A 19107-nucleotide genomic window follows, 5' to 3' on the forward strand; every position below is an offset into this window, starting at 1 on the left:
GTGAGGAAACCTGCATGTGTCTAATTTCACTGAAATTCTGCCACATGTGTATTCTACTAACCCGCATTGGAGCAGCGTGGTGGAATAAGCTCCAAACTTTCTCCTTAAAAAGAGGAGAGGAGGCTTTTAGCCCAGCAGTGGGACATTCACAGGCTGTTACGGTGTTCCGGTTTGAAGGTGAGTGAGATAGTGTAATTGTAAGTGTGTAAATCTTAGTTCCCAAGGTTTGGAGATATAAAGGATAATTTAAGTTTCTTACTATTGGCGCCGGTGACCACTTAACATCGTGGCCCATTTGCTAATCCGCCTCTCTCTGATATAAAAAAATAATGCATTACACACACATACAGCGTTACATAAAAACACAATACATGTTTGTGCGCAATCTACTCTCGTCGCGATTGAAATCTGTGAAACTAATCAAATGTCATTTCTTGTTCTAATTTATAAGCTGACGCGAATATTATGAAAATAAAATAAAAAAATAATAATATCCTGCGACATCATTCACACACGGCCATCTGATCTCGAGCTAAACAGAGCTTGTACTATGGAAAGCAGATAACTGTTATACTACTTTCTGAAATACATACTTATATAGATTCACACTCAGACTCAGGACAAACAGACATGTTCATGCACACAAATGTCAAATCTACCAACCAAGCCAACCGGCCCGTCGAAAATTCCAAGGTATCTAAATAACAAATTTTACATTAATAAAGTCATCTGACGCTCGAAATTTTACGCTTACTCGTCTGACATTTGAAGTCTCAGTTGTTTAGACATCAATAGCATATGGTTATAAAAACAAGTTACATATGTAATCTTTTGTTTTATATATATCATTTATCGAAAGTACATGTATTTTAATTACTACATTATTTTTAATACAAGTGTACAAAAGAGACGAACAATCATTGAAATGGTGTTATTTCATACGGATGTTATAATATATGGACATGTTATGAATACCTTTAATGCAACCCGCTATATGCTTTTCTCGTAAGAGTGAGAAAAAACATTCACTAGTCAATTAGGTCAGAAAATAGTTAGTTCAGGCTGACATTTATTTTCTAGGCTATGTTTATCTTTCGCATAAGTTTTATTTTATATTAAATTACAATAGAATTTCGGGTCAGTGTTACTGCAGATACAAGGGACATAACATCTTAGTTTCCAAAGTCAATAGCCTAGTGGTCACCGTTTATTATCAGATTGCCCATTTGCTACTCCGCAAATCAATTTCAAATAAAAAATATATTTTATTTAATTGAATTATCAACGGATTGCTAAGCGCATCCAATCGTGTAATGTAACACAAAAGCTAAACCATACATATGTTGGTTAGCAACCAACACACCAGCCAACGCATTTTCAGAGAACCTCAACGAGTGACGTCAGGCAGTTTGTGGTGAAACTGCACCGACTCCAAATAGCATAAGGGCAAGCAAAGATGATGTTAAATATATTTGTCTTCTTCTAACAACATACATTCTTTATCTACCTCTCTTTTCTTACCATAATCCTGATGTGCATTTTTTTTATATACTGACACAGTACGATTATCCTTATATCAAACACTAGGGTGGTCTCTTGAAAGACAATGGGTCGTCACGCGAAGCAATTATTCGGAAGTAATAATGCCGCAAAGGAAGTGCCATATGTATAAAGAGTGAAGAATTCTCATTTCCTGATACAAGATGTCTTTATGTACTCGAAAGAAATATATTTTATATTAACGTCAAACATATACGTATAATGTATAAATCTTATTTTACATACATGCATAGTTAATATATATATTTTTTAATGACTCACAATCACTTTTGAATGCAGTAAGAGTTGATAAATTAAATATTAAGTTTTTTTTATAGAATAGGAAGGCGGACGAGCATATGGGCCACCTGATGGTAAGTGGTCACCAACGCCCTTAGACATTGGCATCGTCAGAAATGTTAACCATCGCTTACACCGCCAATGCGTCGCCAACCTTGGGAACTAAGATGTTATGTCCCTTGTGCCTGTAATTACACTGGCTCACTCACCCTTCAAACCGGAACAGGACAATACCAAGTACTGCTGTTTTGTGGTAGAATATCTGATGAGTCGGGGTGGTACCTACCCAGACGAGCTTGCACAAAGCTCTACCACCAGTTATACTCAAAATATTAAAATTCAATTTTTTATTTTATTCGTACAAAGACGAATAAAAATACATTTAGCGTATTCCAACCACAAGAGGTGTAATGAAAAATAAACGACTTTGACATTGAATTGACCCGATACCATTGGTCGAGGTCTTGAATAATCTATAATTTTCACTATATTTGTGAAAAAATGGCGTCTTGAATGCGGCGAAGTTGTTATCGAAAGTTTGGTCATAAAATAAAAAATGGATATGTAGTTATAGTGTTATATTATAAATGAAAATATTTTAACTAATTAAGTGAGCCAGTGTAATTACAGGCACAACATCTTAGTTCCAAAGGTTGGTGGCGCACTAGTGATGTAAGCGATAGTTAACATTTCTTACAATGCCAATATATATGGGCGTTGGTGACCACTTACCATCAGATGGCCCATATGCTCATCCGCCTTCCTGTTCTATAAAAAAAATCAAGAACAGTACGGAGTGTAAATAAAGCAGGGTTATTAGCAAATCGTATGGAATACGTAAATCTAATATCTGCCAATCTGTCTCCAGGTCTGCTGTCTTGTCACTACTAAGAAAAATAAATGCGAAATTTCACCAAAATCACTTGGGTTGAAATGATTCGATTTCACCCACAAATTAATTTATATAAAATCTTCAAAAAAGTGAATAAACTAAAATATTCAGTTGAAAACGTTTTATAATATATTCTTCATAGAGCCAACAGGAAAACTCAAATAAAATGTTCTACCCAAGGATATAATATATCTTCCACATTACATAAGTATCATTGTATACAAATTTTATATTACATACATATGTTAAATAAATAATAAACATGATTACTTATATTCACACCTAGAACACTGAAATACAAAATATTTGTATATAAAATAAAGCAAATCAAATAATAAACTGTTTGATATAACGTTCGTGTAAAATTTCGAAAATATAACCGACTTACAATAAAGCAGCAATTAATATTTGTATTGGAATACTTTGTTATATACTTGCCTTAAAATTATTTATTAACAAAGTCAGTGCCAAGAATTTACAGAATTTTAAATATTTTAGTGCATGAATAGAAGCGAATATTTTTTTCGACAAATGAATGTTACTCTAAGGATGATAACACTTAACAGAATTGTAAAAATAAACAATTCCATTTTTAAATTGACTAAAAAAAAAGGATTACTTATTATATATGTATGGTCAAGATATTTTAATAAATAAAAAAAAGAAAAGGTCGTTCAGTAACGTATTAAAACGTAGTATGGTGAGTATTCATAATTATTATTATACTTATAATGAATTTAAAAATACATGCATAAATTTAACAAAATAATCACTGGAATTCATGGTAATAAATATTTTATTTAATTAGAAACAGATTTTTCTTACATACTTCAAGAATTAGTAATAATAAACATTGTATATCGGTTGAATAGAGACATACTCTTTTTGTTATTACGAATATGACATCTGAAATAAAAGAGAAGGCAGTGTAATATATTTTTTTATTTTTTTTTTATCTTGGTTCATTTTTAACACGGCCATATGATCCCAAATTAAGTAGAGCTTGTGCTATGGAAACCAGAGAACTGATATACTACATATACTACTTTTCTTTTGTAAATACATTCTTATATAGATAAATAATTACATCCAGACTCAGGACAAACAGACATGTTCATGCACACAAATGTCTGTCCTGGGTGGGAATCGACCCCACAACCTTCGGCGTGAAAGGCAAATATCTACCAACCACGCCAACTGGCTCGTGAAATACAAAATAATTTTGTAGTTACTCGTAAATCAACAAGATTATATTATCATCAAAGACCCGAAATAGCCCATTAGATAGAACACATCTGTCTAGCCGTTTCAGATCTTAAACGACGTGTATTACCACTGAGTTCTCAAATACGTAGCTTGTGTTTATATTTGAAATCTCAAAGATGAAGGAAAAATATCCTAAGGAAATTACCTTAAGAGGCGACGAGGCCCTTTGCCCAGCAGTACATACATTAACGGTCAGTTACAATACTTTGTCATCGCATATACTTTGATTATTATTTATTTAATCACCAATAAAATATTCTTATGTAATATAGAAGTAATTGGCATCTCAACAATTAAGGTGTATTCGATATTCAAATTAGACAGATTCCTTATAGAACAAGACCTTATATTACAATATAAAATAAAATAAAAAAATAAATAGTTATGTACTTTATGATATGTTATAAAACGAACAGTAAGTATATTCGTGGTAATATGTTCCGAGCGAAGTTATCGTCACCTTATCCTTAGAGTAACAGCCTGTGAATATCCCACTGCTGGGCTAAGATCTCCTTTCCCTTTTTGAGGAGAAGGTTTGAAGCTTTTTCCACCACGCTGCTCCAATGCGGGTTGGTAGAATACACATGTCGCAGAATTTCAATGAAATTAGACACATGCAGGTTTCCTCACGATGTTTTCCTTCACCGTTAAGCACGAGATGAATTATAAACACAAATTAAGCACATGAAAATTCAGTGGTGCTTGCCCGGGTTTGAACCCACGATCATCGGTTAAGATTCACGCGGTCTTACCACTGGTCCATCTCGGCTTACTAATATTATAAATGCGAAAAAGAGTTCGTTTGATTGTTACGCTTTCACGTTTTAACTACTAAACCGATCACCATGAAATTGTGCATACACGTTGTTAGGAATACAGAAAAGGACATACCTAACACATCTCGCTCCCCCCATAACTGGTAGAAACTAGTAAATAATCAACTTAGAAAATACACTGTAATAAGTATTTTTGATAAACAATAATTAATTTCTCACTTTTATATCCTGCCGTTCCTTATATACATACAATATAATATTGGCACGTATGTACATAAATAACATACTGCATACAAATTCAAAGACCCGCTAGTAACGAGATATACGTTCCTTCGGGACACGAGTGAGACATAACAAGCTCTGCGATGTCCCTTGTGTATGAATAACGGAGTATCTAATTTGATACATTTTGATTGAATTCTCGTATGAATTTTTCATATAATATTAGGTACCCGTTATATACTGGCAAATTTCTTCGTATTTACGACCATGTAAATTAAAACGTTGCCTTATATATATATTTTATTTAATTATACGGCAATTGAAACGGCGACGGACCCGGATATGTGACGAGAGATAATAAGGTGAAATGGACAAAAAATTATCAGACTTTATTCTTCTTTTTCTTCTAAATCACGTGGTTGTCACGTGACAGTGTAAGAAAAACAGGAATACAAGTCAAGAGACGGTCAGATGTCATCAAGAAAGTTGGAGGTGCAGTCTGTTTAAGAAAAGCAATACTTTTAAGCCCAGAATCTTGGGAGCTACATTATATCCTGACCATTATTGGTCTAGGCAGTTAGTTGAGGATGAAGGGATTTGCATACCTGTTTCTATATACATACATCTTATGAATAATCTGTTGAATGATCTAGCTTCCAACAGTACGAAAAATACTATACACATACAAAAAAGACCGACGTCATAGAAAAACAGCTAATGTTACAAAACGAAATTTTAAGAAACACGATATGAACACCAGTATGTTCTTTTTGTACACAATCATACATGTATACAAAATCTAAAATAAACTGACGTCGCAAATATGGACAACATACTACTTTTTGCGTCGTCCTTAATAAAATAAAGACATTCGACGACAGATAATATAAGCTATCACTAGATTCAATAACGATTCCAATTACAATCGTGGCCATGACCGGCCCTTTAAAAAACAAGATATTCGTTCATGGATTATTTACAACACAACGTGACGGACACGAGACGTAATAACACAAAATGTATTTCTTTAGAAATACAATTTTAACTGAATATGTAAAAAATGAAGCCAACCCAAGAATTAAGAAGGCCGAAGAATTAACCGATGATCGTTGGTTCAAAACCGGGCAAGCACCACTGAATATTCATGTGCTTAATTTGTGTTTATAATTCATCTCTTGCTTGACGATGAAAGAAAACATCGAGAGGAAAAATGCATGTGTCTAATTTCATTGTAATTCTGCCACGTGTATTTTACCAACCCGCATTGGAGCAGCGTGGTGGAATAAGCTCCAAATCTCCTCAAAATGGAGAGGAGGCCTTAGCCCAGCAGTAGGACATTAACAGGCTGTTACTATTACTATTTTTATTGTTATGTAAAAATCATTTTAAAAACACACCTTATTACATTTTAATAATTTACTTCACATACAGTGCAAACATCGTGTCTATTTAATATCAACCTTTAAATAAATTGACTTCAAGACAAGTGACATTTCACCTTTCCAAATATATATACTAGCGCTTTACCCGCGGCTTAGCACACGTCATAATTCAAAAATTAATTTCATTCAAACTTTCATCTCATTTATAAATCAGGCGTTAATTTTCATAAATCCTTCCACAGTGCTAATCTAATTTTTAAAAGGAACCAGTATGCGACATAGTGCTAGCTTACTTATTAACTTGGTTCGTGGTGCTAGCCCCTAGTTTCGGCGTTGCGTTTATATGTCAGTCAGTCAGTTATTCTTTTATATTGAAGTATAGTTTTACTGGTGGTAGGGCTTTGTGCAAGCTCGTCTGGGTAGGTACCACCCACTCATCAGATATTCTACCGCAAAGCAGCACTTGGTATTGTTGTGTTCCGGTTTGAAGGGTGAGTGAGCCAGTGTAATTACAGGCATAAGGGACATAAAATCTAGTTCCCAAGGTTGGTGGCGCATTGGATATGTAAGCGATGGTTGACATTTCTTACAATGCCAATGTCTAAGGGCGTTGGTGACCACTTATCATCAGGTGGTCCATATACTCGTCCGCCGTCCTATTCTATAAAAAAATACTATTTTATTTATTTTAAAATATTTGCTTTCGAAAATCGAATTAAGTAAGAATTTAAATCTCCAAAAAATATATATAAGACAATCAATAAATACTTGCAACATTTTAAATTTATTCTTGTAATGATCTATATGTACATAATTTGTTAACTTATAAATAATTTAAACCTAATTTAAAACATCTCACAATCTCATTCAATGCTCAACAAAATACTAACTCAGTTTATAAACGAGTTGATTTTGTCTGTATACTTACAAATTGTATAAATGGATAACACAACTGAACCTGATTACCTTAACCAAGAAACACACCAGTGTAATTAAAACTCACGTACATGCTTAAATATTCATTTCATTGATTAGGAAAGACATTATAAAAAATATTATTAAATATAATATAAGCCGTTTTTTATTATTTTATTAGTTAAATTTAAAATTAATTAAAAAAGGAAGAAGTTAGATTGTTTTTCTTCGATTGTGGATCGATTGATTTATAAGCTTCATAACTTTAGTTTTTATAAAAAAAGCATTTGTGACAGTTGAACATTACTTACTTGAATAAATAAACACATTTGTAAGTACGTACTAGTTTGAAGTATGGGGGGGTTGTTGTTAGTATCCTGCGTCCTTTTAACCCTGACAACGTGTTTGCAAAATTTCATAATTTTTTTTTTTATATAATAGGAAGGTGGACGAGCATATGTGCCACCTGATGGTAAATGGTCACCAAACGTTAGGCCCTTAGACATTGGCATTGTAAGAAATGTCAACCATCGCTTATAGCCAATGCGCCACCAACCTTGGGAACTAAGATTTTATGTCCCTTGTGCCTGTAATTACACTGGCTCACTCACCCTTCAAACCGGAACACAACAATATCAAGTATTGCTGTTTTGCAGTAGAATATCTGATGAGTGGGTGGTACCTACCCAGACGAGCTTGCACAAAGCCCTACCACCAGTGCTAATGATCGGCTAAAACGTGAAAGCGAAACAAAGTCGCTTCCCCATTTCTAATATTGTTATTATCATCTGTTTTTCTATTTTCTTTGTTGTTGTTATATTTGTATGAATGTATATCTTTTATTATCAATTACCGCCTTCATCAATTTCTGCTTAGCCTAAAGGTTGACTGGTAGAGAATGCCTTTAGGCGTTAAGTCCGCCTTTTGTCCTACTACACAATGTATGGTGGTCAAAAAAGTATTAAAATAAATAAAGAAAGAAAATAAGGATATGTGTTAATAAAATACTTATGTACTAGTTTTATTACTACAACTACGAGATGTGGGAATGATGTAACCTTTAAATAAACTACTCGTAACTTCAGACGGTATTATATAATTGCAGAGAAAAACTAATTAACGTTGTTTAGCGGCTGTTTCGTTAAACACTGATTTCTCTATCTGTCTGGCATCATTGATAAGAAGAGAGCATACATTGACGACAGAGCAGTAACGCTTCACCTAGGTGGCTAGATAAGACCATGCAATACCAGATACGATCACCAACAATTATTTGAGTGGTTGCAAACACTGCCAAGGTGACAACAGCTTAAGTCCTCCGACGGTTCATTGCCCATGTTTGTATATATTAGTCTTTTGCCTATTAAAATAATTCTAAAATTAAAAAAAACATGGCTTATTACAAAATAAGAACGTATAGGTTATATAAGAGGGTGTTTGTTGTTTGTGTTAGATAATTGTACTTTATACTTCATTGTACACCACAAAGATTTAAAAAACTTCAAGACATGATTATTTGATAGGAACAAACGAAGAAGGAATAAAAATAACCAAAACTTAGATTTATGTATTCCATACGATTTGATAATAGCTCTGCTAAATATTTACAAACAGTTTTTATTAATATATCTTTATTTATAATACCACAGTATTTCACTAAACTACTTATATCCACTTTAATTTCACTTCCAAAGTTTCGATAGGAACTTCGCCGACATTCAAGGCGACTTTTTCGTGAATTCATAGTGATAATTCTAGATTATTAAGGATCTCGTCCAATTATATTACGTCAATTCAATGTCAATCAAAATTGTCTATTTTTGTTTACTCCTGTGATTGGAATAGGCTATATGTATTCAATTTGAGTAATAACTGATGTTCTTTCTGGTCTCGATAGAATCTACATTTTAAATCAACGATAACTGCCCTCAATTTAATCCTGTATAATAATTTAGAATTGCTTACAAGAGGCTACTTGAATAAAGTACATTATTATTTTTTTGAATACAATAATTGAGGTAGTTCTACTTTCAAAATATATATTAGAAGGGAAACTGTTAAGAGATTGATTTTGTTTAAAATATATCATAAAAATAAATTGCGTATATAACATCCCAACATGACCAACACAATAGATTGTCCAATAAACAAACGCCGTCACAGACGAGTCGATTGCTCATTGAATCGCAAATTTTGCTCACTATGGCTACGTCGCGCCCCGCTGCCTTATTAATCCGTGGCCTTCTTTTATTTAAGATATGTTCACACCACGAACTCCACTTCTATCAATCAAAATAAGTTAGCAATTCGTAGTTCTTGGGCAATATATTTATATATTTTTATATTTTACGAAACCTATTGACACCCAGGCGTGCAATTTAGTAAAGGTGACCTTAACCGTATAGATACTAACACAGTACGAAAAATTATTCATCCCATCGCCATCAATTTTCTATAAGAATTATTTTATGTGGATTTTTTTTTTCATAGAATAGGAAGATGGACGAGCATATGTGCCACCTGATGGTAAGTGGTCACCAAACGCCCTTAGACATTGGCATTGTAAGAAATGTCAACCATCGCTTATAGCCAATGCGCCACCAACCTTGGGAACTAAGATTTTATGTCCCTTGTGCCTGTAATTACACTGGCTCACTCACCCTTCAAACCGGAACACAACAATATCAAGTATTGCTGTTTTGCGGTAGAATATCTGATGAGTGGGTGGTACCTACCCAGACGAGCTTGCACAAAGCCCTTCCACCAGTAAATGATGTTATCTGTGACCGTTCAAACCGTACACAGCGATACGAAGTATTGTTGTCTTACACACAACTTGATAAGTGTGCGGTGCCCACTCTACCCCAAAGTAGACTAAAAAACTTATTAAATTCGCGGAAAAGTTGGTGCAGAAATCCGTAGAAAAGGAAATAACAAACTAATATACGTTTATAAAACATTCCTTACAAGGATATTTTTTTTCAATTTAAATGGCATACAATCTAATTATGTATACTGATTACTGTCTTCGCTTAAACAAGCAAAACTATAACAGTAACAGCCCTTGAATGTCCCACTCCTGGGCTAAGGCTTCACCTTGTTTGAGGAGAAGGAAGCTTATTTCAACACGCTGCTCCAATGCGGTTTGTTGGAACACACGTGTGACAGAATTTCAGTGAAATTAGACACATGCAGGCAAACAAGACTAAAATAAAAAGAAATCTACAAGACAATATCTGCCAAGTATATACAAACTATAATATAAATCGATCCTGAAACTTACAACTGGCAATGACCTATCATTTGCAAGTTCGCGTCAAAATTAGTGGCTTCTTTGTTATTGTTATTATTAAAGGTTAAAAAAAAATCATCATCTGGTTATAATCTGGTAAAACTTCAAAACAGATTTTAAGCGTTTTTCGAATTCAAGTTTAGTGTAAACGCAGCTTTAGTCTATCTCGATTACGATGCTGCGAAAGCCTGTCACCTCGCATACTATGCTACTCATAGGTTAGTAAACGTTCACTTATAATACATATTTATGTGTAATATATATATAACGCCCTTTGGGAATATGATAGGCTCGTACGCCGTGACGGCAAATGATATGACACATTTATACCGTTAACCCCTTCCGCTGCCGCCGAAATATATAAAATACGCGCCACGCACACACGAGGGTTGGTAACTTTTATTATAAAAAAAACGAATATTTGAGTCTGACAATCAACTAATAATAAAAACCTTATAAATAAAATGATATAATTGTTTTTTTTTTTTTAATTCATGAAATGAAAAAAATAATAATATGAAAAACTTGACAAATAAATATTATGAAAAATATTAGTATTAAGATAAATATAACGAACATTAACATTTCAATGTAAATAACATTAAAATAAATTTTCGCAGACATGTTATACATTCATATTTCAAAAATATTCAGATTTTAATACAATTTGGAATTGGAATGTTAAATACAGACTACTTCTTTTACGTGGTTTTGTTTTAAATAAATCTCCATATTAATCTAACAACCTCTTATTTAAGTCTTTAAAAGAAACATTAAAGAAGTTTCTATGTATTTATTAACATTGAATGCGAACCGAGCTTGTAGAGCAGTACGGAATTAGAACCATACAATAAACAAACTAGTGGAGATAAAGCAGATTAGTAATAAAAACAAAATCGGTTTCATAAAAACACACCTAAGGCTTAAAAAAAAAGAAATGATTTTTTTAATCTGTAACTTATCATTTGAACTGTCAGCTTGCTAGTATTGCTAAAAGGCAACTGTTTAAGCCACGATGAATATTTTGTCTTTGACATGTACTGAGGATCGTTCCCAAATGATAATGTGATTTAAAGCTATCCTTACCTTCAAATATATAGATTATAAGGCTCATAGATTCTTTTTTTTATTTAATTTAATTTCTTTCGCCATAGTCTTATTTGTCTATGATTTTTTAATAACATTCTTATTTAAAAAAGTAGCTGTATATAAACTACTTAAAGACTAACTTAATTAATGATACACGTTTGTGTCTTAAAATAATTATTTATAGGTGCTTTAATTTCTTTAAATTGCTATACATAAGTTGTAAACTATAACAAACTATCGCTAACAAATTAATTCAAAAGGCCGAGTAATACTAGTAATAAAAAGGCCCATAGATATACTTAATAAAAAATAAGTATAAATCCTGATTTTATCTATAAGATAGGTAGGACGGCTAATAAATAACAACGGTATCGCTCATTTAAAATAAGGGGCCTAGTGCATCCCCTCACGTGACCCCTTTGTAGCATATTTCACGGAGCTATCCTATTGTTACACTAAAGGGCTCTTCTCCCCTACGAAACGTGAGGCGTACAAAGGGCTCAGTGTAACCAAAGTTTAGTATTATTATATTGAGGCAATAGAAAACCAACCAGTGCTCACATTGTCGAACGCTTCGCTTTGAATTAATACGTTACGCAAGGGTGACAGCTTAGATGAGCTGGTAATACCATTTATTCGGTGAAATGATTTATTTTAAATGTTTTTTTAAATAGTTATATAGCTAACCAAGTAATTTTGAACGTTGATACTTAAATATAAGTCGATACTAAATGATATTGCAATAATCGATATCGATATTTATTATTTAAACTTTTTTTTATTTAATCTTCTTTAACATTATTTATGCACAGCTTTTTATTATTAAGGCATTTACATTAGCAATTAGTAAATAAGATTATCGAATAAGTTTCTTATCGGTGCTTCTCGATAGATTTTATACATGTGTATAAACATTTCGAATGGTGGTAGATTTAAATACAATCTTGTGAAATGAAGACTCAAAAGAGCTTGTAAATACTTTAATAAAGTATATTTTGATTACAACTTTTCTCTTAACAAAAATAGAGCCGTTTGTATTACTTAAGAAATTGTTTTGAGCGGTTATAAGAAGACGAAATCCATATACATTTGAATAGCCTTTCCAAAACAAATGATATAAATAAAATTAACAAGAAACTACACTTCTTCAGATCATTCAATGCGAAAATTTAATAACCAACACGTCTTTTTCATTCAATATTTAATAATAAAGCTATTGTGCAAAATGAAGTATATAAAAATCATTGCCATAAGGTAAACAATACGAGTAAAACGTTCGTTTATATAAACAAATCGGACGTTACAACCGCAAATACAACATCACGGCCATAGAACAAGTTCACAGTTCGATCAGCTATCACAAATAAAGTGTACTTGTTATTTTATTTAGTATTAACATCTTCTATATCGTTATTTGCTAGTTTTAATTGAGCTTTTTCATCTCAGACTTATATTAAATATAACACTTTTGATTATTAATATTATTATTATTAGATATTACTATGTTGATTTACTAAATATTTAATATAAGAACAAACTGAATTATCTAAATTAAATTTGCAATAAATTAATATGAATTTCACACGTCTAACTATAACTTCCTAAAATCGTACGCAAAATATACGCTTTTAATAAACTATATATTGCTTAATATTTATTTATTATTATTTGTTTACATCTAGATATCGGAACGAGAAATCATAAGAAATTTTCTTTAAAAGAAAGCTTATCAAGTTTAATCGGTCAAACGCTTACGATCGCAGGCGTTTGAGAAATGAAAACGCTTAGTTATTTTCCCACGAACGATAAAATAACAATTTAAATTAAAAAAAAATACCTGTAATTCTCACGGTATCCATTGTTCCCTTTGATTGATGTGTAAATCGTTTTGTTACGAATGGCGGGAATTGTGTTTAACGAAACAGACGTCCGAATCGCGCCGTGGTCGAATCGCGACTGCCTTGTGCCACCCAAGTTTCAACGTCGGTGGAATGGGAAGATGAGGGATACTTGACATGGGATATAAGAGTTTTGATAGATACGCAATCGACGTTCGACCTCCAATATTCAATTCGGATATGACATTTTTATTGGCGATGAAACTGCGATGTTACTTATGTTTTAGTAAAAACTAATACAACTAAAGTCGGTACTTTTACAAGGTAATTGTGTCATTCTGAAATAAATCACCACCGCCATAGACATTGGTGATGCAAGAAATATTAATCATTCTTTACATCGCCAATGCGCCACCAACCTTGGGAACGAAGATGTTATGTCCATTGTGCCTGTAGTTACGCTGGCTCACTCATCTTTCAAAAGGCTCATATCTGATGAGTGGGTGGTACCTACCAAGACGGCACAAAGCCGTACCAGCTAGTTATTATATTAATATTCTGTATATTCGATTTTATACTTGTTATTGTTACTAGAACAAAATTATGAATAAGTTTATAATGTTAACACCAAATCTCCGAATTGCTTATGTATGAGTAGTTTTGGACTCTAACAATTCAATATTTTCAACACCCATTCAATTTAGATATTCTTATGATACATAAAATATGCCAAAAATTAAACGTTTAAATTTACAAAGCTTTTTTAGTGAAGAGAATATTAGAAATTTCCGTTTTAAGAAAATTACAACAATAGTAAAAGCAGTCATGATCGAACCTGGACTTTTACATCGCTATGACCGTAAATTATTACGTTATTGACGCTTCGAATTTTTTTCATCCTTAAACTTTCATAACTATCCAATAGAAGTTGATTTTGAAAATAATATTTTACCATATCAACAATGCAAGCAAAAAAAGTCAGTCAACATTTTATTCTTCGACTCTAAGAAAGGGGTTAACTTATTACTTAGAGGTTACTATGTAACCAAGTTAAGAGAGAGATAAATACTCTATACACATATGTTGCAAATGAGCCAGATTTTTCTTAAACTTACTTGACTTTCTTTCATTTTATTTGTAACATTGAGTGTTTTTTATTGTTCATGAATAAATAATTTGAATGTGTATGTTTTCAAATTATTAACAAATGAGTTATTGAAACCGGGAATGTTTTGGATATAAACATCTCCCTCATTTCTATGCCTCGGTGGTGAATTTTCGGAAATCCAATATTAAGTTATTGCCTTTTTAGTATAACACCGTCTATAAAAGTTTCAATTCTGAACGCTTTCAGTAACGGGATTTTTAAGAAAAGTGCCGTTGAAGAAGGTATATTACTTCAATTTCTTTTTTATATTTATTTTAAAAAGAAACCTTTTATATTAATTTTGTAATATGTATGTGTGTTTGTACGTATGAATATGTGTAAACTTTTCGCCTTAATTTATATACATTTCTTTTTCACATTTACAAACGTATCCTAAACTTTTAAGGTCATAGAGAATACTGCTAGCCAATTATAGATTCTAACGACAAGAACCGACATGATACTCGGTAGATACATTTTTACAATATATACGAGAATATATCTGTAATAATCGTTTACATAAGCCCATTTTACTTGTACCTGGATGTTATAAGCCTTTAGTACTTACAGTAACAGCCTGTTAATGTCCCACTCCTGGGCTCAATAGGGAGAGGAGGCCTTATTTCCTCACCTTATTGAGGAGAAGGTTTGGAGCCGCTCCAATGCGGGTTGGTAGATTACACGTGTGACATAATTTCAATGAAATTAGACACATGTAGGTTTCCTCACGATGTTTTCCTTCACCGTCAAGCACGAGATAAATTATAATCACAAATTAAGCACATGAAAATTCAGTGGTGCTTGCCCGGGTTTGAACCCACTTTAGTACTTAAAGGTTTGAGTCCTTTGATCACTGATGCCTCCTTTCTAAGGTTGTGAATATTTAAAATTAATTAAAAATATTAACTTTTAATATCCTTCTTGGAAGTTATTGTGTGGGGTCGGGTATTGGATTTTAATTTTCGCTAAATATTTACGTCATCAGATCGTCAGTTTTTTTTTTTTAATATAGTCGTGTTTACATGTAAGACATTTCTTTAAGAGGATGTGAACAGCAGCGATTCATGCAGTGTTTCTTTTCTATCACATATCTTTAGAAAAAATATTATATAATTAGCTAGTCTATACTAGTATTATAAATACGAAATTAAATTGAGCCGGTCGACGTGATTGGTGGATGCTTGCCTTTCACGCCGAAGGTTGTGGGTTCGATTCCCACCCAGGACAGATATTTGTGTGCATGAACATGTCTGATTGTCCTGAGTCTGGGTGTAATTATCTATATAAGTATGTATTTACAAAAGAAAAATAGTATATGTAGTATATCAGTTGTCTGGTTCCATAGTACAAGCTCTGTACAAGCTTAATTTGGGATCAGATGGCCGTGTGTGAAAAATGTTCCAGGATATTATTATTATTATAAATTTGTCTCTCTGTTAATCCGTTTCGCATTCACTACTAAACCACTGAACCGATTTCGATGAATTTTTTTTTGAAACAAGCTAAGGACATATGAAATAAAATATAAAAATAGTAGTTTTTATAACTAGCACCTGTCCCTCCCACTAGCGTATTTAGTTATACTTATCACTAAGAAAAGCTACAATAATTGTACTGATTAAGTGTTATAAAGGAATGATAATATGAATAATACAAAGACTGTAATGCGCATAGTGCTGAGAAAAGTGTTTTCCGGATAAGACTGTGTCACTCTATTCATTCTTCATAAGTGAAGATTATGTATGTAACATTCACACTTCTCACTTCATAAAACATTAATAAACTAGCTTCCCGCCCTGACTTTGTACGAACTTCGACTTCGCATGATTTAATAAAACAAACAAACCTTTATTATTTAATAAAACTCACTTTGTATAAATAGGCCGCAAATCTCAGGTTCTGGGTTCAAAACCCGGGCCCCACGGGCCAGTTATCAGAAAAAAAAACAATCGAGAATATATATATATATATATATATATATATATATATATATATATATATACACAAATAATATTGTATATATAGAAATAATTTTATGTATATTAATAAATTATAATATTTTCACACTATGTTATATCGTTTGAGAAAAATAAGTACTGAAGAAACTGTTACTGTTTGAGGAGGTGGATGGAGCTTATACCACCACGCTGCATCAATGCGGGTTGGTGGAATCACATGTAGCACAATTTGATTAAAATTAGACACATGCAAGTTACCTCAAGATGTTTTCCTTCATCGCTGAGCACGAGATGAATTATAAACTTAAATTAAGCATCGCCATTTGTCCCCGGAATCATCAGTTCAGATTCGCGTATTTTACCCACTGGGTATATTCGACACTTAAACGAATACAAATTATTATTATTTTAATATGTGCACTTCACATACTCCATCTACCGAGGACCTTCGTCCAGAGATAAGCAAACAACTGTACAGCCTGTACAAATATAGTTTATGAGCGAGAATCGAACTCGCAACTAAATCTGTAGCGACCGGTTTCAGGGATAACTGCGCTAAATTAAAAATATATATTATGAATACTTACAGTATAGTTATTTTGAGACACTGTTTTACGAACGTTTTTAGGAAAAATTGTGTGTTTTATCCAGTGAAATGGATATCATATATCAATCACGCTAAAGTTTCTAGTAATAGAGTACTTTTTTTTAATTGGTGCTCCAACAGTTGCTCATAAAGTACATCAAAAACGTACTAGCGATTATAGGAGACCACGACGTTACGTGTTTAAGATTTTTAATAATAACTAACTGAACATGACACTTTTTATATATGTAGGGACGTATTTGATTTTGTTTAAATAAAATAGGTAACAGATTTATGCACAAATTAAAAAATATATATTTAAATAAAAAACAGAAACAAAAAGCAGACACAGATAATCCGACATGACTGGAGACGGGTCCGGATTAAGACATGCTTTCACATGGAAGTGTATAAACTTTGGGTCTGCCTTTTCAACTTCAGATAGTCTAAAAAACTTCTTTAAGTAATTTCCGTTTGCAACTATTTCCGATTCTCCGGAGAAAGTTACGAAACGATATCGTCGAGCGGTGAACTTATCCTCCGAAATAATTGACCTCTTTCAGGCAACCTCTATTAAAAAAAACGACACGAACGATTATAATAACTAAATTAATATAGGGCCATAGAATATTATCAAATATTTTATAACAAAATATTTTATTTACAAAAGATCATTTTTGTAAGATAAATATTAACTAAATATTCGAAAACAACCGCAATCCGATCATATTGTGCTATAAATGTTCTCGAACATTAAAAGATATGATATTGAAGTTACAAAAATTGTAAGCAATTTTATAAAATTACTTTTTTCATTAGGATTAAAAGGAAATAAATTTCTAATGACGATTAATTTGAAGGCTAAATAAGATTCAGAAGATTTTAATGATCAAGTAATCTTATTGTGTCCTATAATTAAAGTGTCTATTATTTTCATTCCTCAATTATAGTTATTATTTTCTTACAATTAAAAATATAATACAACCGCATAATAAAATGTAATTTGCTTATATACATGTTACGCCATCTATTAATAGATTACGTAAATTTGTATTATAGTAGCGGCAATTAGTGAAAGCAATCAGTAAGTGCGTAGGTATGACACTAGATGGCGCTGTTAAACAATTTTTCAAAATACTGTTTGATCTGTTTATAATATAGAAGATTTAATCACGAATACTTTTAGGAAAAACAATACAATGTCATTAGAACGAACTACATGCTTTTCGCAAGAAGATGTTACTACTTCATCTAGTCGAATATATATCCTCCAAGTTTTCAATCGTAAATATTATATAATAGTTTCCGCCCGCGACATCACTCGACTGCAATGGGGTGGAGGTTGTTAGGTACCTTATCCCTATGTCCATTTCTATACCCCTGACAACGTGTATGCAAAATTTCATGATTAACTATGGAGTAGATAAGAGGTGGAAGAAACTCTAACAAATAAACAAACTCATTACTTCATACCAAACCTGAAACACAGAGCGTCTAATTGTCTTGTATCATATTAATACGATTACGATCTTCAGTGTTACCAATAAAAAAAAATTGAAAAAATTTTTAAAAAAAAATTCGAAACATGAAAATTTAAATATTTTATCTTTATATTTCAAATTATGACTGTGGTCGAATTTTAACCACTGGGCGAACACTAACAGTAATAATATATGCGAGAAATAAAAAATATATGACAATAAGGATTGCCCACGTATTATATACACCAGACGACCTGCCTCATATCTGCGTCTGACCATTGTATTCGCATTATTGCGCTTACAATTCTCAGATGTTTTATATTTAGGGCTGCCGGCAAAGCAATAAACAGTACAGGCGGTGACGTACAAATTCATTTCTGAACCTATTTTTATATCGTGGTTAAGCTAATAGATTTTGTTCGAA

General features: G+C 32.4%; 1 protein-coding gene across 1 annotated transcript in view; it reads right to left on the reverse strand.

Moving 5' to 3' along the window:
• The window catches only part of LOC126768882 (aminopeptidase N), a 33239-nt gene extending 19622 nt beyond the window's left edge, over nucleotides 1–13617 (reverse strand). Inside the window, exon 1 of the mRNA XM_050487279.1 lies at nucleotides 13511–13617. The gene's annotated coding sequence lies outside the window, so the exon portion shown is untranslated. The remainder of the gene's footprint in view (nucleotides 1–13510) is intronic.
• Nucleotides 13618–19107: the final 5490 nt, after the last annotated feature.

The sequence above is a fragment of the Nymphalis io genome, chromosome 6, assembly GCF_905147045.1.
Source record: "Nymphalis io chromosome 6, ilAglIoxx1.1, whole genome shotgun sequence".
Taxonomy (NCBI): domain Eukaryota; kingdom Metazoa; phylum Arthropoda; class Insecta; order Lepidoptera; family Nymphalidae; genus Nymphalis; species Nymphalis io.